This window comes from Ambystoma mexicanum, chromosome 10 (genome assembly GCF_040938575.1).
Source record: "Ambystoma mexicanum isolate Mex_15411 chromosome 10, UKY_AmexF1_1, whole genome shotgun sequence".
In the NCBI taxonomy this organism is placed as follows: domain Eukaryota; kingdom Metazoa; phylum Chordata; class Amphibia; order Caudata; family Ambystomatidae; genus Ambystoma; species Ambystoma mexicanum.
Genome location: NC_090932.1, coordinates 1,629,732,821 through 1,629,756,992, shown reverse-complemented (window position 1 = coordinate 1,629,756,992; position 24,172 = coordinate 1,629,732,821). Strand labels below are relative to the sequence as shown.

Below are 24,172 nucleotides of genomic sequence, written 5' to 3'. Positions count from 1 at the left end.
TTTTGTTCTGGAGTGTTTAGATTTTGTTTAGCATGGCGTGTTGGATGTGGTTACACCAAGTTTCGTTTTTCTCCATGAGTTGCGCGGCAGTGGGGGGGATGGTCAACTCATTATAGATTGAAATAATTCTTTAGATTGGGAATTTGATTTCTCAGTTCTCAAGTTGTACGTGTCTGCTTTGGCTTTATAGATGGCATGCTTGTAGAGTCTGGCAGCTAAGTGGTAAGAGTCTCTATTGGTGGTGGAGGGGCTATTCTGCCAGGAGGTTAGAGCTACTCTTTTGGCGGTTCGGGCGTCAAGGAGTTCTTGGGTGAACCATGAGTTAGCATGGAGAGTGTGTTTGGCTTTTTTCTTTTCCAATGGAGCAATGGTGTCTAGTAACTCTTTCAGCATGGTGTTATACATTTTGACTAGTTCCGTGGTATCACTAGAAGTAGGGTGGGTGAGCGCAGAGTTTTCAATGAGGGGGAGGAGGGGGAATCTTTCTGCAGTGAGTGATTTCTTGGATCTGGCAAATCTGCTGGTGCAGGTGGGTTTGGATTTACTGTTGGCTTAGATGGTATGAGGAAGTGTAGTAGGTGGGGGTCCGTCCATGGGAGAGGCACAGTTGTGGTCCACGATCCAATCAAGTGTGCGACCTTTGATGTGGGTTGGGTTGTTGATTAGTTGATTGAAGCCTAGGTCTAGGAGAGCTTTAACGACAGCTTTGACTTTCTTGTCTTTGGGGTGTTTGAAGCCTAAGTTAAGGTTACCTAATAGAATAGCTCTTGTATTTGTTTTAAGGTTGTCTCTTAAGATGTGGGTGATTTTGGGTTGGAATTTGTCGGTTTCACCTGGAGGACGATAAGCAATGTGGAGTGTTATGGTATCATTTGGCAAGGGTGATAATTTTACTGAAAGCAGGTCAAAGTTGTCCGTCTCAGTGGTTTTTAGTTGCCTGGCGTTAATAGATTCCCTGAGGATTAGTGCTACCCCACCAACTGTGTTGGAGGTTCTGTCTTGGCGCAGGATGAGGTATCCTGGTGGAAGGGTTTGGCAGATGGTCGGACCAGAGGCATTGTGTAGCCAGGTCTCGGTGATGGGCTAGGATGTCTAGATCTAAGTTGGTAATGAGGTTGTGGATCTCTGTGGCATGTGCTGGCAGGGGACGTGCGTTGATAAGAGCACATTGGAATAGGGTGGCCTTATTTGTTAGTGGTTTATTTTTAGTGGGGATGCTAGTATAAGTGCACATTTTGGCGGTGCTGGACCGGAGGGCGGCTCTCGGTGGTGGTGGGTGGTGGGGTTGTTTTATTGGGTGTGTTTTGGAGGTAGTTGAGCAATGGGCCGATCTGGAGACTAGTCTTTGATTTCTAATGTGAAGCTCCATGGGATACGATTTAACTAGTGAGCAGTAATGAGGCCTAGGAACTGTGCTATTGTGGGTCTTCTTGGGGGTTGGGTGTGCAGGAGTATTTGTTAGTGTAGGAGTGGCTATGTGTAGTGCTGGTAGGAAGGGTGTGGGTGGTACGTTGTGGGAGTGTGAGTGTGGAAGGAATGGTAGGCGCTGGTGCTACTACGTGGATTGGGGTGGTTGGTAGCTAGGAATGAGTTAGACTCAACTGGGGCTTAGCGCGAGGTGGGCAGTAGCTGGTTATGTGAGGGCAGCATTCATTTGAAGAGGGTGCGGTCTGTTAGAGGTTGGCAAGCAGTATATATTTCAGCAGTTCAGAGACTTACGAATTGAAGCAGTATAGGCAAACAATTTAGCAGTGGACAAGTTATAGCATTTTGGCATTGAATCATATATATATAGAACATATACAGCAGAGCAAGCGTATGCTAGACAGTGGCAGACAGCTTTGATAGAAGTAAGGCATGTGGTTTACAAATAGGTTGCGAAATCAGCTCTGTTCAGTTGCGCATGGCGTAGGTTAGACTTGTGTGGTCAGGTGTTAGGCGTTTATATTAGTGGCTGGCGGGTTGAGATTAGCGGGCGGCGGGGTGCAAGATGATCACAAACATTGGGTAACGTGAAACATGATCACAAGCAGTATATGTGTGTGAAGCCAATTTGCGAGCATGGAGTAAGAAGTCCTTAAACTCGGTTTAACGCGCTTGAAGAATGCGAGCAGAGTTGTTACCTTGTCAAAGTCAGGGAGTGTTGGAACTCGGTGTGCAGGTGCTTACTTCAGCAGGGCAGGGGCAGCGTTTTGTGGCTCCAGGCTCCTTCGGCTCCGACAGGCTCGGACAGGAGAAGCCTTTGTGGGTAGAGCCGGCTCGCGCCTGCCGGTTTGTTTTGGGTAAAGATAACGGGCCAGCAGCCAATCAGGGGCCACCCTGGTATGGTTGAAGCAGGAAGGGTGCTGCTGGTGGTTATCCAGATCTGCGGGCGGCCATCTTTAAAGGTACAAGCCTTGTGGAGACAAATGGTGGATTACTGGCTATTTGGACAATCATGGATGCGGGCGCTCTGAGAAAGGGGTGCCTTTGCTAGTGGTAGTGCCACTGTTGAATTTAGATCAATCCCGGTATATTTTGCAAGTTTTGGGGAAATAAGCCATCCGGCTTACCTTGCATCCGCCTTGTGCATAGGCAGATTCTTAGATGTAGCACTGTTCCTGCAGTTTAGGTGGGGAGCTCCTGCTCCTTCCACGGAGTCGAGAAGCAATGACATATGACTTGTACCACAGAGAAATATGCACAACCAGAGGAATGCTTGCGTTCTGTATACAGGGCATGGGTAATGTAAGGAAGGCATGGTATCAACAGTAAGATAGACACAAATGACCACAATTCAAGGGTGTTTGTTTAACTTCAACAAGGGTGTGATAAAACGCCCATCTACTCCTAAATCTAGAGATGGGAGCAAGCCATCAAAAAATAATAATGCATTCCTTCTAGAGTCTTGTCAAAATAAAAGGGGCCTATACTAAAAATAAAAAAAAATAAAAAAATAAACGATTGCCAATCCATACCTCTAAATACAAATAGTGTGGGGTAGTGGTTATGACAAAGAAAGAAGTATTCAGAAATATATATGTCAGGATGGTCAGGCAATTGGCCTCCCTTCTCCATGTTTTCAGCACGGGACAAGGCGATTCAATCGAGCATAGCATAATCTCTGGCATCTTCGGTACGAGGATACAGTTCAAGTACCAGCATCAGGTCCTTCTGTGCCCAAGTCTCTTGGAATCAAGAGACTTTGATAAGTAGAGGGCCTGATGTTCCAAAACAAACAAAGTTCCTTTCCTCTTACAAGTACTCAATTCAGCCAGGCTCAGATTCTTTTTATACAATGATTGTTACTTTGGATCCCCCTCTTCCGGCTCAGATCCTTTTCAATGTTTAGAGAACATTCTCTCCCTCTATCTCTCCCTCAGGTGATTCACAGTTCACTGTGAATCCCCCTCAGCCGGGCTCAGATCCTTCCTCTTACACAATTAGTCTCCATCAGCCGGGCTCGGGCCCGGACCAATTTCAGTTTGTATTAACAATCGAAGACTTGAATGTGCATGGGGTTTAACCTGACTCGTTGCAGAACCACTTCGATTTCACAATTCCTTTATACATTTGCCACCTCTCAGTCCGATACCTAAAAGAGACCTTCGAACGAGCAGCCACGTGGCACCGGACCACTCTGTATACGGTATCTATCTTGGCTTTAAAGATTCAGTCACTCCTTTGCTATTCAATTATATTCACATTGCTCGTCACATACTGTTCTCTTCAGATTTCGCCATACAATGTTGCTGCTTTCAACCTTGGTTCTAACACAGACCGGTCTGCTATCAGTCTCTCCGACTCACCGGCTGTGCTGTTTTTACTGGTGCTACTTTGTTACATTATACATTGGAGTTAAGTTTGTATATCCTGCCCCCATGATAGAATGGGCCGTACGTAGCAGGGCACGACACTACACAATCCTGCCCTAAAAATGGAGTGCTTCCTAAACTGCAGCGACTTATCAGTATGTCCTTCCCTGGGATAGAGTGCAGCGTAAACATTGGGGACATTTCAGTGCATAATGTCCTGTAATGGAACACACCCTACACAGCAGTGACATGTCTGTACATTTTTCTCCAGCTTAGAGTGTCTTCTGCATATGAGGAACATGAAAGTACACCCTACAATAGTTTATAGAGCACTTTGCAGAGCACAGTCATGAGCCGATTACATACAGGTAACCATCATCTCCATATCCCTCTTCTGCAACTTACAACCCACTTTTCAGTAATGCTAAAGTATCAGGAATGCACCCAAATCTTCTTGGAGATCGCTGGCTCCCCAAGTCAAAAAGGAAGATCTTCCTGCAATCATTCTGGTGTCATCCGTTGACTCCATCCTAGAGTCATCCATGGCTAGTTCAGGGAGATCATCCGAGACCATCCTGGAGTATGTGCATAGGCCAAAATATTTAAAAGAGAGGACTCTCTATACAGTCTCAGAAACTACTCCAGGGCAAGTTCAGATTACTTCAAGTGATGATCTTGTATTACTCCAGGATGACCCCATGACTACTTCAGGATGGGTGGGGGATTACTACAGGGTGGTTTCATGATAACATAAGGACGGGTTTGGAATTGTGAACGATTATTGCAGACAACTCCAGGAGGAGTTATGTCATGATGCTTCCAAAAGCTTTAGGAAAAGAGTTTTGATTAACCCAGGATGTATCCCTTGTGTGTAGGACAGGTGGTATTACTATAGGGTGAGTTTAGTTAGACTTATGGATAGTGTACTGGAAAACCTCAAGGGAATTTGCAGTCGTCAGTTCCATTTCTGCCTTTTTTGCAAGAGCATTTAAATGTTAACTAAGTTCACCGATTTAGTGTACAAAACTACAAATGCACCCCACAATGTCACAAACTCCTTCATTTCAGTTCTCACCTCTAGCTAACATGGGATCACACCCAATAAACTCCCACAATCTCAGATCACTGCACTAAAATACACACTTTCAATGACCTAAACAGAATATGTTAAAGGTCTACTTGCATGACAGACTGATGACAGCCACTTCACCCAATATCGCTATGAGCAGCTAACAATTAGTTCGCCCATTCACCACACCCAAGAAAACACTCGCTGACGCCACCAGAAAACATAGACAATACCCAATAGCACAAAAACATGTACCCATTAACAAGTTGGCACCAACCTACAAATTCACCAGATCAACTGTATAGTTTTACACACAAGAGCACATGCATCTTCAGTTTCACACAGCAGCATGTGACCTACAGTTACGTTGTTGATTAGTAGATGGGAGTGACTAAGCAAACAAACTCGCTTGTGGAATGTTCCAATTCCATTGTTTTTAAAGACCGTACTCTGAATGATTGAAAAGGTGTGTGGGAACATGTAGGTGTCTAAACAGGCATGACCGTCATACTGTAACAAGGACACACTGTTGAGAAGATGTGGTGATAGAGTTGAGCTTGTCAAATTAGATCTGTCCAACAAAATATTTGTAGCAGACAATTGACGGTTACTTGATAATCCAATATTTTGTAGTTGTTCCGCAGTTACATCTTTCAGAACTGCAACATTACACAGAGACATCTGCCGATTTACTGCTGTGTCTTTCAATTGTCCAGGTGAAGTAACAGGCGGGTTCTGAGGCAGGAATGTAGGAGGAATGAAGAACACTAGTCATGCCTGCCAAAAGGTTTTCCAGCTTTTGTGACCATAACTGTGAACAGCCATTACTAAATTTGTGAACAGTCAGTTACCACCCATCAGCTTTTAAAATATAATTTTCTTTTTGTTTTTTTTTTCCACTGCATCTTCTTGTAGTTCACACACCACTCAAGTTTTCCAGCTCTCCCCCGATTGAAGCTGCTTTTCCTCCTATGCCTTTTTTAAAGCCTGAATTAGTCCCTCTGCAACACAATAGGTTTTAATTATTTCGTCAAATGTTTTCTGTCTCAATGCACCGTTTCTTAGCTGCAGGTATGAAAAAGGCAAGATATAACTTAAAAATGTGAGTATCAATACAACAGACTTTTTGGTTGAGCTATACACTAGGGTAAGTGGCCCCCCCCTTATGCGGAATCCGATCCATTTAATTTTTATTTATTCTTGTGCTCCTTGGCACTTTACCTCCCTCCCCATGCAGCTACCCGCAACTCAAGTCTAGCTGCAAACATTCTGTGACCTGGACTACGGTCCCGTAGGGCGTTTAACCCATAGTGCTTTGAGATCATACCAATGGTAAAAGCCGCTCTGCAAATGCCTGATAACATAAGATACATCTAGAGGATATAGCAATGTCGTAAAATTAGTGGTGGGCATTGTGCAGAACTGATCTGTATGTGTGAATAAAGGAAATGCCTCTGTGTAGTGACATCAGATGTACCCTCCTCCCTCAACATCAAATAGATGGACAAAAAAAAAAAAAGTGTTGCTTACTTGCAGACTGGAAAAGCACTACTGCTTTGAAATCCTTTTCTTCACTATTTCTTTTCTACTTTTGTCCAGACCCTCTATCAGCAATTTACAATTAAATTCACCAGGTACAGCCAAAGGCAAATAAGAAAACACATTAACAAGTGCTATGAATTGAACTATTACCTAAAAGAAAGAAATGAAAAAAAAAAGTTAATTTAGTATGCTTTCAGTATTTGTAAAACTTGTCTGTACACAAAATGATGAATTTATAGTGGGCTTGCTATGGATGTTCCTGCCAGATGTGTCCCCATTTGCAAGTGAAGCGTGTCTTGGTGCATCTCTTGCTGCTTGGTAACTTCCTCAAGACTTTTACCCATTGTGGCTTCAAATAGTTCAATTTGTTCACTAATAAAATTAGAGGTGGGTGTTCTGGAGAGGTAATACGTTCTTAACTGCATAGTTCTTGAACCTAAAATTAGTCATTTTGTGTCTCCTTTTACCCTTTAAGTGCCATGGGTATTTCCCCCCAGTGCCAAGGCCTTTTTTGGCGATTTTGATATGTGGCCATTCAATGCCTTACTTTTTTGTTTCACGAGATATCTCGGACAAATTTGGACCCTTTTTTCCCCCACATGTAGGCGGTCGTAACGCCACCCAGGATTCCTAGGTTGCTGTAGGGGGGGGGGGGGCGAGAGAAAATAACCAAAAAGGGTGAACATTTTGTGTTTTTTCAAAAAATGCCAATACAATGATGTACAAAGAAGCCTGTGGTTTTTTCCTTGTAAGAGCTAGGAACAAATGGTTTGCTGTGCTGAATTCTACAGATTACTGGCTTTCAAGAACAGGTTGAGTAGAAACGAAAAAAAAATATGTTGATATGGTTATCAACCATTTTGTGAAAGGTAGGCAATTTTGGCCATTTTTGCCAATTGGACATACATGGACGGAATGGAAGAAACGAGTAGGAAAGCCGTATTGGGAGGACAGAAAGGCATACATTTCTGAAAAGTAAACAAAATTCCAAGTTTAGGAAGGGGTGATTTGCACAGGTCTGGCAACAACTAGGTAGGGGAAAATGCCATAGATTGGGGAAAAAGCGGGAAAATGACCGAGAAAAAAAAAAAAAAAAAAAGGTATGTGGTGGACATGGTTGGCTTGGTACGGCAATGTCTTCTATGAATTTTGAGAAAAACAATGCTCCGCTACATTCCCCTGACTCTTGCAGTCAGGAAAGCACATTTTTTGTAGTGTTTCACAAAACAAGCAATACCACAAGCCAAACACTGAGCCATGGTACACAGGAGTTTTACGCTCACGGCCTGAACAGACATACTTAGCATGTGTATATCAGGAAAACCAATGTGGTGAGGAACGGCAAGAGCAGAGGCAGACTTTTCAGGGATTCTGGGTAATGAATTCTGGCCCGCGGGTGTCCTCTTTTCAGAAATGCATGGGATTCCCCCTTTTCCTTGGTGGCTTGGACACACTAGGCCCAAATCTGTATGGTGTGCCCGTCTGAAAAAAATCGTGAAATTCAGCCGTCGGAAAAGACTTGCGGTTAGGGGTCTTTTAGGCTTTCCCCCTGGCGCCCAGGTAGGTGATAGGGATGTAACGGTATTACGGTATACCGTTAAAGATACCATGAACCACTTAATTGAACAATAATAACCGTCACATTGTTTATACCGGTATACCGTTCATACCGTTAAGTGGGCTTTTCAATCTGATTTGGAAAGGCTGCAGTAAGCAAGTGCTGCACAGTCTTGGTCTTGCACTGTTGGATGTGCCGTCTGCTAAGTAGTTTCAGTTTGAGCAGTTTTTAATGCCATTCCATAAACCACACGTGCCTGACACAAAAGCAATATGTTAGCAATAGGAAGAATAAATACAGTGCCAAGAAGGAAGAGGGTTTTTTTTTTTATGTACATTTTTTTAAAAGCGCTCACACAGCCTGCGGGCATCGAGGCGCTGTTAAAGAAATTGGTTTTGTTTATTTAGTTGCGTAATTGTTTTTGTCTTCGTTGCGTATTTATAACGCACTTAAGCACCCAGAGGTTTCTAAGCGCGGACCCAGGGATCGAACCTGTGTTGCTTCGTGTCGTCTTGCTTCCAAGGCACGTACGTTGCCGCTGAGCTATCCACCCCGGACTTTGGGTTGGTGGCTTTGGGGTTTATATATTTATAATGGATAATGTTTTCTAAACATATGACAATGGGGGATTTGCCTGGTTCATTGAATTTACATATAATAAGTCACACTGCGAAATGTAATCATCTCTGTGGGTATTCCCTGCTGCCATACCAAAGGGTAACATGTCTGTGATTACTGAACACCTTTTGGCCCGGAAGTAAACTAAAGGCTTTAACATAAAGAGAGTGTGTGTGCGTGTGTGTGTGTGTGTATGCGCACAAGCGTATACTACCATCAGACTCCATTGATCTGTGGCATGCAGATTATCAAGATGGCAACACGTTCATCTTCACCAGTAGCCAGTGGGGGGAGCTAAAAGCCTAAAGGACCATTTAAGAAAAGCTATTCAGTTTGCTTTGCCAGTTGCAGCAGGCCCCCCCTTTCCACACGTGTTTGTGTTTGGTGGAAGCAAGGGGTGGCATTTCAGTGGAAAGTATGTTGAAAAGCCCAATTCTGGCCCTGGGTGCCTGGTTTTGTTTGTGATGATAAACCTGACAATGTATGACCTTTTAGAAAATATTTGTTAAGATTAGTTAACTCCACCTGCTATACCGCGATAACCATGATATACCGTTATTTGGCAAGAAGGTTATTGTACCGTCATAAAACTAATACCGTGACACCCCTAGTAGGTGCACCCACACATGTGAGGTACCGTTTTCATCAGGACACATGTGGGATCGCGGGGCGGTAGGCCATGTGTTGTTGGTGGCGTGTTTCAGTGGGTGAGCCGAGTGAAATGTGCAGAATTTATTTTTTTTTTGCCACATTTCGGGGTTTACCAGGGTTTCTGTGTAATAAATTCTGGGCCGCTTCACGCAAGTCAGACCTCCGCGGATTCCCACGGATGTTCTCTTTTCGGAAATGCATGGGGTTCCCCGTTTTCTTTGGTGGCTTGGACACCCTAGGCCCAAACCTGTAGGTTGCTCACATGAACAAAATGTGCTGTGCCGAAAGGCTTGGGGTTAGCAGTTGGTTACCCTTTTCCATTTGGGCACCCCGGGGCCAGAATGTGCCCCTCTGCACCAAGGCAAGTTTAGTAAACTAAGAAAATAATTCAAAATGGCAGGCTGCCCTTTAGCGGGAGCTGAGGGGCACCCTACAACGCCAGATAATTTTCTAATGTACTGGGGTTGACCCTCTCCCCTCACACCAAATGCAGGAGGAGGGCATCTCATTCAGCCCTCCCTTGGGGCAGATAAGAAGGGGGGGTTCTCATGCAGCCCTCCCTGGGGTTACATGCCCCTTCCTAAGAGCAGATAACTGCCATCAGGGAGGGCTGCATGACATGACCCCAAGTCCATTTTGGGTGGGGTGGGGGACAACCACTTTCCATAAAAAAAAAAAAAATTCCCTGGTGGTCATGGGGGTGGAGGGCAGGCACTCCCAACACTAGCCATGATATTTGTTTTCCCCACCCACCCCTGGGGGCAGATGGTCATCCATCCGGCCCCAGGGGTTTCCATACATGTGGCCCCATGCTTTGGGGCCACGGGGGGTGCTTACCTAGTAAGCTGCCCCCCACCTCTTTAACACATCCCTGGTGTCTAGTGGCCATTGCTGCCCCTGGATCAAGCACCCCGTCCACCGATCCGGGAGCAGCAATGCTTACAAACAGGGTGTCGTTGGAAAGGGGAGAATCGCCCCTTTCTAAGGACACCTCCACAAAAGAATTTACTTTCAGTTTCACACCGGCATGCATTACGCACGCCGATGTGAAACTGAAGGTAATCCAGCCCCCTGGCAGTGAGGGGGGACCCCCCCCAACCCCCAACATAGCCCGGGGGTTGGATTACAGTTTTGAGTGCTAAAAAGGACGAGCTATCTCGTCCTTGGCACTACGGAGGTAATGTCAAGGACGAGATAGCTCGTCCTTGGCACTGAAGGGATTAAAAGACAAAACGCCAGTTTCAGTCTCTAAAATGTAAATATCAACCTTAGAGAGTCCCAGCTTGCGGACAGCAACATGTACAGGAATTTATAGGGACCAGAAATAGGAGGGTATGCAGGGACAGAACCCATGAATAAAGTGATCTTTACTGGGGGAACAAAAAGTAAATATTACACCTCAGCAGGCAGTTCTTTGCTAATATGAGCCAGAGGGGTCAGAAGTCTTCCCCATAAGCATTGCTACTATGCCATAAATTATACACTACAGCTGAACTAGTGCAGTGCTCACACGCAGTGAAAAGATGCTGCAAAAAAGTAAACCAAGCCATGGGTACATTTTTGCAGAGACATGGTTCCTCCCATGCGCCACGGACTGATGCACAGAGATAAGCCAAATTATGACTCAGATGCTCGGGTGCACCTATCTGAGGAAGGCAGGGAGGTATTCATGTGGAACATTGTGGGAGCATTGGAGCAGCAACAGTGTTAAAGCCAGAGAAGGGCAGCCAGTAGGAGAGTTTATCCCCTACTTGGCGGCAATGGTTTGAAAGCGATCAGACTGATCAGAAGAACAATTATTGCGTGGAACTAGAAAAAGAGGAAGGGCAGGAATAGCACCACCCACGAAAAGGGGGTCTCTGTATGCTGAACAGCTAGGGTGCCGTAAGTCAATGGTCTTCAAACTGGGGGGATGGCCCCCTGAGCGGGGCCATGAAGGATGCCCCCAGGTTGGGGGGGGGTATCGTTGGGGAGACTCTTGATTGTGGTGACTGTTTTTAATAGAAAATCTAAGCATTTGTGGCATGGGAGGGGTGGGAAATATATTTTTACTAAGCATAAAAAGGTTTGAACACCACTGCCTTAAGGGAATAAAGTTACCTTGCACTTTAAAATAGCAAAGCAATTAACAGCACTCCTTTCGCACTCAGGTCAGAAAACACCCGCTACTGCACCAGTCCTCTGTTACATAAGGCTGCTAAAAAAATCTGGAAAAGCAAGACAATAGCTCCTCAACATCAAACAAGAATGAATTAGTACCCTAATTACAGACAAAAAAGAACAACATAAAAAGCATTCCCCCCAGATCACCCTAAACAGTAATCAAGAAAGATCTTTTCAAATTAACGACATAGTGATCACAACCAGCCCTGCCAAACATTCAATAAATTAGATATAAAGTTTACAGGAAAACTATCTTCAATTAACTGCTGAGTTGCAATGTTTGGAAAAAACAAAGGGGCAATAAAAAAAAAATGTGGGAACCTCAATAACCTATATAGAGAATGGGACACGTTATCCAAGTCCCTGCAACTTACATTTGTATTTAAATCATGGAGCGATTTCCCCAAGTGTTGAACATAAACTAAAGGTCAATGGGGGAGAGCACGAGTCATGGAGGGAATTGGAACACTGTCCCCTGCACCCAAAGGCTGGCACAACTAGCCTTACTGTGAACTGAAATGGCAATGGAAAAATCAACTGGGGTAAACAAGCTCTCTCAATGTTCTTTAAAATAAATGGTGTAAAAGCAATACAACAGCTCTGCCTCACGGGTATAGATTCATAATGTCCAGCAGTGAAAACCTAATATTCAAAAGTATTGCAGACAGGAACACTCCACGATCCAATCCTGGATGGCAGAAAACTGAAGTTCTGTTAATTCGGTCGCCATCCACGTTGGGTAACCTGGAAAAACAATACACCTCCTTCACCATTGATAACACACCTATCGTGGTGTCCAAAACAGTCAAGACCCTGGGCATCTATTTGAACTCCAACCTAACTATGAATAGTCAGGTCAATGCCATTGCCTCCTCTTCGGCTTCCTACTCTAAACTTCTCAATGCAGCAAGACCCTTCTTATCTCGACAGAACTGCCTCACCATTGCTAGGGCAACTATCGGATCAAGACTGGATTACTGCAATGCCCTCCTCATAGGGACCTCTAGCAAACACATTGCTAAACTCCAGCTGACCCAAAACAATGCGTTGAGGGCTGCCACAGGAATCTCCAAGAAAGACCACATTTCTGATGTAAGGAGACAGGTTTATTGGTTGCCCATCAAAGAGAGAATGGTCTTTAAAACCCTCACTCTCATGCAAAAATGCCTTCATTACTTGCCCCCCACCCCCACCTGGCTGTTACTCACCACTCCAAAATAAGCCAAAGATGCGGAGGAGTGACCTTGGAGATGATGGTGGTACAAGAATCGATATTCAGCCTTCCATCCCGGCTCCCCTGAGTACAAGACTCAGGCTTCCTCAAAGAGGGGCCCTTTTCTACAATGTACCTCTCTGCTGTTTCAGTTGGGACAGACAGAGGTGTCAATTGAATAAAAGAACGGGGAGAACACACACCGCCAATACCAATGCTGCAAACGAATACAAAGATATTAGACAGTGTTGAAGTTAAGGCAAGTAATCAGAACAGTTGAATTTAATGGGAAACTACCTAGATAACTATTGGAGTGGAGCTTCCCTGGGGTGGATCTACAAGAAATATAACACAAAATGAGTGGGAATGTTCTAAAGAGCCTTTTAAAATATCAGTCCCAACTTATATATCGAATTGGTAACAACTAACCTGAATAAGGATATTTTGAGGAAAGGAATCCAGGAAACAGAAGACAACGAAAGGAGAAAATAACAAACAGGAATGTTAGTATAGGGAAGTAGCCCCGGACGGCACGAGGGTCGCACTAGTGCCGGGTTGGTGCAGTTTCAGAAGAGCGTTTATATGCACTTGAAGACAAGTTCACAAGATAGTCACTCAATGTCCCAGAATCCAACAGGAGATAAATATCCAAACAAGTCGTGGAGAGAAAAAAGTAGAGACGGGATTTGCCTATTAAGTATGTACCAGAGCACACATGCATCCAGAGTAGGTGTAGAAAAGTTCCGGATAGTTGACAGAAAGTCCTCTGCTTTGGTTCTGTGTGCAGCAACCTGGAATGAAGTACCGCAAGAGACAGAAGGGAGCCGGATCCAGTAACGTTCCGAGTCAAAAAACCAGACGAGCACGACAGGAATAAAGGAGGAGACAAGCCAATCCAGTAGTCAGGCAAGGGTCAAAACCAGGAATTCAGATGAGGAATCGTGTGGAGAAGACACGAAGAAGTAACAGACGTAACCGCATGTAGCTTGTAATGCTAATTAGCAGCAATGAGCCCCTTGAAAGACGGTGGTTTTATAGTCGTAAGGGGGCATGTCTTGCCGTAGTCTTCCACGTACAGGACGTGTCAGCTGACCCGGAGTCTGTCGTAGTTTGTACAGGCGCCATGGCAGCCTGTATCTGGTCCATAGAGGAGCTTGTAAAGAAGTCGTATTCTGCAAGGAGGCCCGCGTGGAAGCCCTAAGTGTAACACTGGCCCAGAGAATACCGAAGCCAACTTTGTCCAGGCCTATGAGATCAGCCTACACCAAAAAGATTCCCACGCACAAAACCAGGAGAGTGCGTGCAGGCGGCACTAGCTTCCCCACTCTGGCGCTTCACATTGGAACGCTTTACCCACGCACCTTAGGATGATTGACTCCAACCTGGCCTTCCGCAAAGCGATTAAAACATTGCTATTTGTATGACTTGTTAAGATTCTGCACTTGCTCCCACCGCCCATCTCGCCGTACTGTGGCCGGATGCTCAGCACCTCCGTCTTGAAATCTTCCTAAAATGTTTTATTGCCAATACTGGAAGTAAGCTTTCATTGTTTTGCCACTGTTGTAATTATCATTTCTGCTACCAACTATATCTGTAACCAAAGAACGCCAATGTAACTTGAATCCTGCTTACCTACAATCTCATGTAACAGCGCCTCGATGCCTTTGGGCTGTAGTGCTCTCTACAAATGTAAAATAAAAAAATAAAAGAAATTACAATACAAAATGAAAGTCTTTGAATGCCAAACAGTTTGCTTTTTATGAGGCGGGGCAGCTTTACAGAACCACTTTAGGGGTGCTTTGACCTGAACAGAGTACCTGTCCTATACGCTTTTTACAATACACAAATCTCAAACTGCTGCATATACTGTCCTCCCTCCAGCTTGAATGGGGTGGAAAAGTGGGAGAGAGAGGCGATTGCGGGGTTGGAGAGGGGGTGTTTGAGGCGCTTTTTTAAAGCAAATCTCTGTCAGTTGCTGGACAATTAATGGATGCCACTTAGAGTGGCGTTCTGTGTTTTTACTTAGTTGGCTGGTGTTTAATGACTTAAGTGAAAGCAATGATCAGGCAGAGAGCAATGGTAAGAGAAATAAACGGGAGGCATCTGTCCACTGTTGGTTAGAGAAGTCTTTTCTCCCTTCTGAATGAGAGCTTGGATTGCAAATATCTGCAACCATTCTCTTTGTGCAGAAAAACGGCAGCAAATCTAATTTGGAGCTTTTATAAAGTAAAAGCAAAAGAATTGAGATTGTTCTTCCGAGTCAAAAGCATCCTGTGCCACCAGAAGCAAGAAGGCAGGAATCAAAGAGCACATTAATCAGGGCATTTCAACCATCCCCTGCCCGAGACTACACCCGTCGGTGTATGCAGCACGTGCTGTAGCACATAGCAGCTCAGTCTGCCACACACTTCAAAATGTGGCCAGCCTTCATGCCAGCCAAACATAACTGTGCCCCTTGGCACCCGGCTTCAGAATAAAGCAATATTAAAGATGCTGCGAACGTCTCACACGCTTCCCACGTGCCACACAATCAACAATCTTCACTCAAAGGAAATCTATGCCAGCAGACTTCTGTGCACTGGCATGCAGCTGCCTGGGCAATTTATTGAAAATTACAAGCATAGCGCCACCATGCCCTTTAGTTACGATAGACAGTCTCACAAGGGCTATGCAACACTGCAATGTTCTTAAGCAGACAACAGTCAAATCTTGAGTATCGCTGGGCCTGTGTAACGCTTTGTCATAGTAAAACACTGGAATGATTCACTCGTACCCACTGAAGGTGCAGTCCTATTTATTTATATTTATTACATTTGTTACACGCCCAGACCCTCGGGTATCACGGCGAGGTTACAGGATGAGAGTACATAATAATACAGTAATGTCTACATTATTACAAGTAGGGTCGACAATTTTTTTTTAGGCAGCCAATCTAGCAATATGGCAAGCAGCATAGTTACAAATTAACCCTCCAGACTATTGCCCGTCATATTAGTTGAACAGCCATGTTTGAGTGATTTTTTTCAAGCCTGAGAAGGATCCCTCTTCTTTGATGTTCTTGGGAAGGGAGTTCCAATGTTTTGGGGGCTAAGTATTTGAAACTGCTACCACCCGCTTTGGTATTCTTGTTCATGTGTAAGAGTTGTATATGCACCGTAACCGCGTGGATAATTGACCACTTAAAGTTAAAAAGCAACCAGGGATTTTTTTCCACTGTGGTTTGTTTAGTACATTAAGCTTCCACCGTTCAAGCCCATGTGTGTATCGTCCTCTAGGAACTGGGGATGGTCCAAGTGCTCTTCCAAACTAGCAATCAAAACAAATGTTGACATAACAGTGCCAGCAAGATAGCAATTCTTTTTTAAAACACGATAGTCACTCTTCAGTAGTGGTCTTCAACGTTTTTGCCCCCGAGGGTCCCCCGCTTCTACCCAAGAAAAATATACCTGGTTTGGGTCCCATGATACACATGGACTCCAAAATGTTATTTGTGTACAAACGGTTATCACACGCTGGTGTAGAATGGTGCCCCAAATGAAGGTGTGGGTGCCGAACACCAAATTCTTTCAAAATCACTGATTGCAATAACTCAAATTGGAGGATAAATATTTGTAAACACAGCATTCAGAATTTTTTGCTACAATACAGAGGACTTGACAAGTAGTGTTGGATATTTATTTCCCACAAAAGAAAACAGCCAATATTGCTGTCCTACAGTAACGATTGACATGCAACCGATGTTAACAATTTGTCTGACTCCGCTTCTTTTAAAATATGCGTGCCGAACCCTCTGCTGCAAAACCTGCGCAGGCCAAGGGTGCAAGTTTGATCACTGCAGGTCCGCTGCTTGATCCACGTCCAATACGTGCTACACGTCAATGTCCGACTCTGCTTCTTTTAAAACCTGTGTGCCGAACCCCATGCGGCAAAGCCAGCGCATTCCAAGGGCGTGGTGTTGAGCACCGCAGGCGTTAGGTGGTGCACAATGGCACCGCTGAGCTCGACCGCTGCGTATCTCGAATCGCATTTTCAGCCGACACCCATCACTGTGGTCTTGCAGTAACATCAGGCTAATCCGAGACCGGCTATAGTGCGCTACTCAAACCCCTCCCCCCTCACATCACCCTCCATGCAAGTCCAGCCAGCCTCCAGGGACTCCTGCTACACTTGGACAGCAGGTAAGCACCTTGGTGCCTCTGCCATTCCTGCACCTCAGCGCTCCCCAAACGCACACCAGGTCATTCCTGCCTATTCCCCCCATCAGCTAAACGCCTACGCCTCTGCCATCGTTGCGCCCCCTCTGATCCTTACGAGGAATAGGTTCCTCGGGCTAAGCACACGGCTCACTGTGTTCATCCCATGTTTTCCTCCCCAAGCTCTCCAGCCATTACGACCTAAGCTCACGTGCATGCCTGCCCAATCCTTAAGTCTAACAACTGTGCGCTAATCAATGCAAGATCAGTGCCGGCAGCTGAAATCCTTGACATAACCAACAACCACGACTTGCTTGCCATTACAGAAACCTGGCTCGAACGCCATCCCTCCGGGCTATGCCATCCTAAGATGTGACAGATCCTCTAAAACAGGAGGGGTTGTCATCCTCATCTTCCAAAAAACCCTTACCATCAGAGCCTCACACCAACGTCATCCCAAACTACAAATCCCTACTCGCCAAGCTCTCCCATGTCACCTACTGACTTCCATCACCATCCTCCTTATCTACCAACCTCCTGGCCCCAGCCCTGCCTTCACGGATAATTTACTGCAAAGCATCTTCTCCTCCATCAAGCCCAACTCAAAATGTGTAATCCTTGGGCACCTTAACCTACAATCCAGCAGACTCAATCGCCACTAGTATAGTCACTGCACTTAACCAAGTTGGATGCACACAACGTTTCCTCAAGCCCGCCCACAACCTAGGCCACACCCTTGACTAGATTAGCAACCTCAATTGCAACATCCCCGTCACCTCCCCCACACCATTGCTTCCAAAGTCCCCCCTTCAGAATGCCCCAGAGCAGCTCATCCTGCTAAACCTGAAGGTATGGACGGTGTACAAAAAACCTCAACACCACTAACCACTCCCCGCTACTAGCCACGCAACCCATCCTCAATGACAGATCCAGCAGCATGGGGGGACCACTACAGGCAGCCCATTGAGCATGTAGTCGACACTCGCCCCACTCAAACTTCAGAAAGCCAAACAGAAAAAAAGAGAAAAAAACAAACAAAAAACCCTGGGGTTCACACCTGAGCTTCTTGAAGCCCATGCCAAAAAGCGTGACTTTTAGCTAGTTTAAACTCCCCTACATCCAAAGCCCTCTTCTCCTCCCTAGCCAGAGACTACAGAAGGGGCATCCATGCCGTTAAAGCCAGCAGCTACAATTCCAGTAATGCCAAATCCAACTCCCAGGAACTTTTCTCAATCCTCCAGGAGCTACAGACACCACCCCCCCCCCCCCCAACCAGACCGGATAGTGCTTGGTGCAACAAAAACTAACTCCCTCAAAAATAGAAACCTTTCCAAACAACTTGCCATGCTAGCCAAACCACCTACAGCACCCAGTCCTTTACCAACCCACACCTGCACCCCGTTCAATTTACACCCTGTCTTAGCCCCGTACGTCACCAAGATCATTGAGAGTCTCAAACCTTTGCATTGCAAACCTTTGCATTGCCAAGTTGACACTTGGCCAGCTACAATCATCAAAGACTATGCTGAGACACTTAATCCCATCAACAAGGCTTCCTTCTCCACCAATTCAGTGCTAACCCGACTAAAGGAAGCCTGGATCCTACTTCTACTCCAGAAACTCTCCCTCAACCCCATAATACCCACAAACTATTGCCCCATTACGACAGTACCTTACATGCTGAAGATCCTGAATCATGCAGCTCACATTCAGGTTTAACAGTATCTCTAGGAGAATACCTTGGGCACTCGCCAATCAGGTTTCCACACTAAGGACGGAACCGAAACCGCTCTACTTGACCTGAAAATTCCATCAAGGACACTGGCAAACATTGGCCTCCTGATGATGCTGGACCTCTCGCAGCATTCGATCTGGTAGAACACCAAACTCTGTGCTCACAACTTGCCTCGACAGCCAATTTCTCTCCATCGGCCTCCATTTGAATTAGATCATTCCTAGCTGACAGACCGTCACAAGTCTTCATCAATGACTTTTCCACCACACCTACTCCTGTCAACTGCTGAGTTCCCAAGGCTCCTGCCTCTCCCCCACCCTATACATTTATACGAAACCTCTCTTCGACCACTTTGACCTACTCTGCATATCCTACACGAACTACGCTGACGACACGCAGCTTCTTATCCCACTTTCCAGCTCTCACACTCAGGACTCAGCCACCTTTAATTCAGTGTATGAAGTCATACAAAACTGGATGGCTTCTCACAAACTGTGCCTCAATGACAATAAAACTGAAGTCCTCATCGTCGGATCCCACTCTAGACTATACAACATTGACCCAGCCTACAAAGAGTTCACCATCAACGGAAACTGAACCCCCACCTCCGCTGCAGCCAAAACCCTTCGCCTTTATCTGGACTCCAACCTTGAACCTTTGCGACAAGTGAACTGGAATACCTTGTCAGCAGCCTAGACAGCCAAATTGCTACATCCCTGCAGGCCCTTCTTCTCCACTTCCAACCGCCTTTCCATTTGCAAGAGCCATCATAGGAGCCAAGCTTGACTACCGCAATGCCATATTTAGCAGCACTTCCAAGCGCAACCTGAACAAATTTCAAACGATTAAGAACAATGCTCTCCAAGCGGCCATTGGTCTCTCCAAATCTACGACATTTAGAAAGCTGCATACTGGCTGCCCATCCAAGAAAGGATCAAGTTCAAAACACTGTCCTTTGTCCATCAATGTCTCTCCAATTCAGATCCGACTTACCCGTCATGGTGCGTGGAGAAATACTCCCCAGCCCGACCTCTCAGATCTGCAAACTCTCCCTTCCTGAAGATCCCCAATTTCAATCGCCTCTCGGTGGGGAGGGAGGGGGGTAAGAATATCCCAGTCATGGCTGCCAAACTCTGGAACAATCTCCCCCCTGCACTCAGAAAAAAACAAGCCTACGGGACCTTCCGCAGAGACCTGGTTCTTGAACTAACTTTGCTGCTCCTAAGACTCGTCACTATTCCCAATGCATTCCCCCTCCTTCCATGTAACTAGCGCCTAAACCCTAGGGTATTGTGCGCTGTAATAAATGCAAAAATAAATACAACTTTGAGATTACTATCAATGCTGTCACTTGCAAATTGCACAGTGGCATATTGGAGAAAAAGTGTGAAGGGTCAGCCTGTCTTTCAGCAGCCAGGCAGTCACTATTCGGTTCAATTTTTATAATAGCCAACCGCAGCTTTTCTTTCACCTCCAGCTTTGACCGATATTTAGTCTTTAGGACTTCAAGTGCTGAGAATCCAATAAAAGGTATGAGGTGCTGAAAGGTAACAGTACATTGACAGCACATTTAGATAAAGTTGGAAACTATGCAGACACATTTTGCCAAAATCCAACCAAAGAAAATGTTTTGAATTGTCTCTCTGGGCGGTCACTCTGAAGCTCCATTAGTTCCTCCTGGAGATCTCTGGGCAGTCACTCTGAAGCTCCATTAGTTCCTCCTGGAGATCAAATAGGAGGTGGGCCCTTACATCTGCTAGGAATAGCTGCACCACCTAGTTATTGACGTTACAATTGTCCACTGGAAAAGTACTTTTCAAGACTGGTTCCGAGATAGTTTCCAATTAGTTCAGCAACACATGAAAGATCATACTCTCCTCAAGAGCATCTGCTAATAGCAGAAACGCATCGGTAATGCCAACATCAACCCTCAGCCACCAAAGCTCCAGCTTCTTCTTGAATGCGGATATTTTTGCATTCATGGTAAATGATGTGATATTACTGTGGCGCGCTGAAAAAAATAAACATTACAAAAAAAATAAAACTGGTGAATGCAAGTTTCAGCAGCATTTTTGAGTTTGGACAAGACTTTTCCTATGAACGTGAAAAATGACCATTTGAACAACAATTAGGTACCCAGCATGTAGAATGCCTGCTTTCAAAGGTGATGTCCCCCTGCCCCCACCCCAGTGATGTTCATGGCCCACTGATTCCCACAGTGTCCCCTTCAGGACAAAAGAAAACAAACAGGATGAGCAAACAAAGCCAGGAAATAAGTGATGGCTGGGGGCTTGGTAAAGCCTGGCCAGGGCTGAGGCAGGATGGACCCCGAGATGCGACCAAACATCTGAAGCCGGATCTCGGACCCAGCCAGAGCCAGGCCATGGACCAGAGGGGTGACGAGGCAGAGGGGCACCCAGGCTGCGTTTATTTCCCGTTTTGGGCCTCACCCCCCATCACATCACACAGACTGAGCATGTGCATGGGGAGGTGGGGGGGGGGAAGGTGTGTGGTTCGACATGCAAAGTTAAGTGCAGCAAAAAAAAAAAAGAATTATATATGTTTTTTCCCCTTTTGTCGTCCCGGAATGGGCACCCCCCGTGCATGTGGCCATCAGGGCCGACCTTAGTGGCATCAGCACCCCGGGCGAATTGGCGACCCCCCCGCCGCTTGCCCCTTGTCAACAGGGGGAGTGAGGGGGCAGGCGCAGCACTTTTTTTTTTCCATCTCTCCCCGATCCGGCACCTGGCAGTTAATCACTGGAATAGGGCACTCATGCGCTCTATTCCAATGAAAACCGCCTCGCTCCTGTGTCGGGAGTGGGGAGGTATTCATCTCAATAGGGTGCTGGTGCAAGCATCAGCATCCTATTGTTATTAAATGTGCCCCGCCACTGCATTGAATTACAAAAGGGTGTCTATCGCGCCTTCTACCACTACGCCAGCTCGGGGGAGCCCTTGAAAGACTCCCGCGAGCTAGTGTGGTGGTGGCTAATGATGTCCTGGCGGAGCATGTCGCCCCAGGCGGTCGCCCGGCCCGCCCTGCCTAAGGCGGCCCTGATGGCCGTCCCCCTGGCTTGCCCCACATAATGCAGACCTCTGCTCTACAGTATGGCCAGTGTTAAGGTGAAATGTATACATGAACATGCAGGCATCTAGTCAGTGACAATACGGAAAAGTAGGAACTCTGTCCTCTACAGACAATCAGCAGAAGAAATGTGGTGGGATGGGGAATTTAAAAAAAAAGCATTTTGTGGTACAGAGTCTGGCCGGTACAGCTCAATGCACCGAGCGATAAAGTTAGGCACATACATCTCCCTGCAATGTTAAAATCAGAACCCCTCACCTCGTAAAGGCAGTAAAGCTACAGAAATCATGGCAAGGGAACTTCATGCCGTAAAGCTCCCACCCCCGCTGCTTTTCATCCAGAGCCCGGGGCTGCCGCCGCATACATACACCACTGCAGTGGCAGCATGTGGTAAAAATAGGATCACCATGGGGTTTAATTTCCAAGTGGGCAGTTCACTGCTGTTCAAACAGTGAAAGTCGTGTTGCGCAGATAAGGGTGAAAATGGCACATACACAGTACAGTTTTTTAGACAGCATGTGATGCAAGCCCGTGAATACAGCAAAAAGCCAGTGTCATTTGGAGGTGGAAAATGCAAGTATTCTTAAGCAGACAATAAATCTGACTTGCTGGCAGCCGAATTTGCAAAAAACATCTGCCCTGAAATTCACTCTGCGTGCGCTGCCCGGCCATCAATCACTACTGTTTGGGGGCGGGGGAGGGAGCCAGAGATGGGGATACTACTTACCAGCCAAGAAGACACAAAGATCCGCTGTTGCTGCAATCAAAAAAGGAAAAACAAACTATTAAGCCTGAAGCCGATCCAGGGCTCCCATGGGCAGCGTGTCATCAATGTAATAAAGGACCAAGCAGCTTCCAGCTTGGCAGTTAGTTGCCACTGCAAGTGCAGGTATCCATGTCTTATTGCGGCAGGCTCCAGCATTGTGAACCATGCAGTGGGCCTCTCCCACAAGGCCCTTCTAACCACAGGGGCTCGGCACCCCTGTCCCCCACAACATCTGGCAACAAGGATGGGATCCAGCCCTCCACCGATCCCGCTCAGTGACCAATAGGTCCCTGCATCGTGGAGCCCTGCGGCCTGCCACTGTTGCGCCACTGGTCTCCCCAGTGCATGGTAAAGTTTGCTCCTGTAGCCCCGTGACCCGCAGATAGAACTCAACACTGGAGTGTGGCTAGAGTGGTGGCCACAACGAGGGGTGCAGCCTTCCCAAACCCCAGCCTGGAAGAAGGGCACGAACGGTGGTCACAGCGAGGGACCTCACCGAAGGCCCCCAACGGGCTCCAGACCTGCTGGCCTCTCCAGCACCATCAAAGGTCTGCCGGCCACCCTGGCATGCACGAAAGGAACATTCAATACTCCCACCTAGGGGAACGAAGGAACATTCAATACTCCCACCTTGGGGAAAGCAGTACGTGCTGGACCCAGCATACAATCGCTCCTACCAGTACTTTCCGGACCAGTTTGAATTTCCTGTCTGGGGAGAAAGAACAGTCCGGACCACCTTCCCGTGGGAGGGAGAAGAGGTTCAGCGAGTGTTCGGGGAACTTCATGCTGTAGCGCTCTTTCCCCGCTGTTCTTCATCTAGAGCCCGGGGTGCCGCTTCATTCGTTCCCCCACTCCAGTGGCAGCATGTGGTAAAAATGGGATCACCATGGGGCTTAATTTCCAACTGGGTGAGTTAATTGCTGTTCAAACAGTGAAATTGTGTCATATTTGAATTATTTCTAACTATGGAAGCTTTGCACCATTTTACTGCTGCGGCCTGCTACTTCGGGTTTGGTGCGCATTGCCCTGCTACTTCGGGTTTGGTGCGCATTGCCCTGCTACTTCGGGTTTGGTGCGCATTGCTCTGCTACTCTCGGGTTTGGTGCGCATTGCTCTGCTACTTCGGGTTTGGTGCGCATTGCCCTGCTACTCTCGGGTTTGGTGCGCATTGCCCTGCTACTTTGGGTTTGGTGCGCATTGCCCTGCTACTTTGGGTTTGGTGCGCATTGCCCTGCTACTCTCGGGTTTGGTGCGCATTAGAAATAAATAAATAAACAAACAAAGCCGTGTTGCGCAGTTAAGGGTGAAGATGGCGCATGCTCTGTACAGTTCTGTAGAAAGCCTGTGATGCAAGCCTGTGAAGCAGGTGCGCTTAAATCCGACTCGCTGGCAGCAGAATTTGCAAAAAGCATCTGCCCTGGAATTCCCTCGGCTGCACTGCCCGGGCATACATCACTTCTGTTTGGAGGCCTTAGATGGGATGATACTTACCAGCCAAGAACACACACAGAGCCCCGCTTGCTGAAACACAATCAAAATAGGAAAAACAAAGCCACTGGCAACGACGTATACCTGTCGCGTGGCAGGCATTATACCTATACCTGTCGCGTGGCAGGCATTATACCTATACCTGTCGCGTGCCAGGCATTATACCTATACCTATACCTGTCCCGTGCCCGACATTACACCTGCCCGATGCCCGGCACAAAGTCCACCTTCCTCTTCCTAGGCACGTAGACGCCCTACATGAAACGTCATGACGATTTACAGGCATTTCAGAAAA

General features: G+C 46.5%; 1 protein-coding gene across 1 annotated transcript in view; it reads left to right on the top strand.

Moving 5' to 3' along the window:
- The window catches only part of TANGO2 (transport and golgi organization 2 homolog), a 1,266,594-nt gene that overhangs the window by 121,722 nt on the left and 1,120,700 nt on the right, over positions 1–24,172 (top strand). The window lies entirely within an intron of this gene.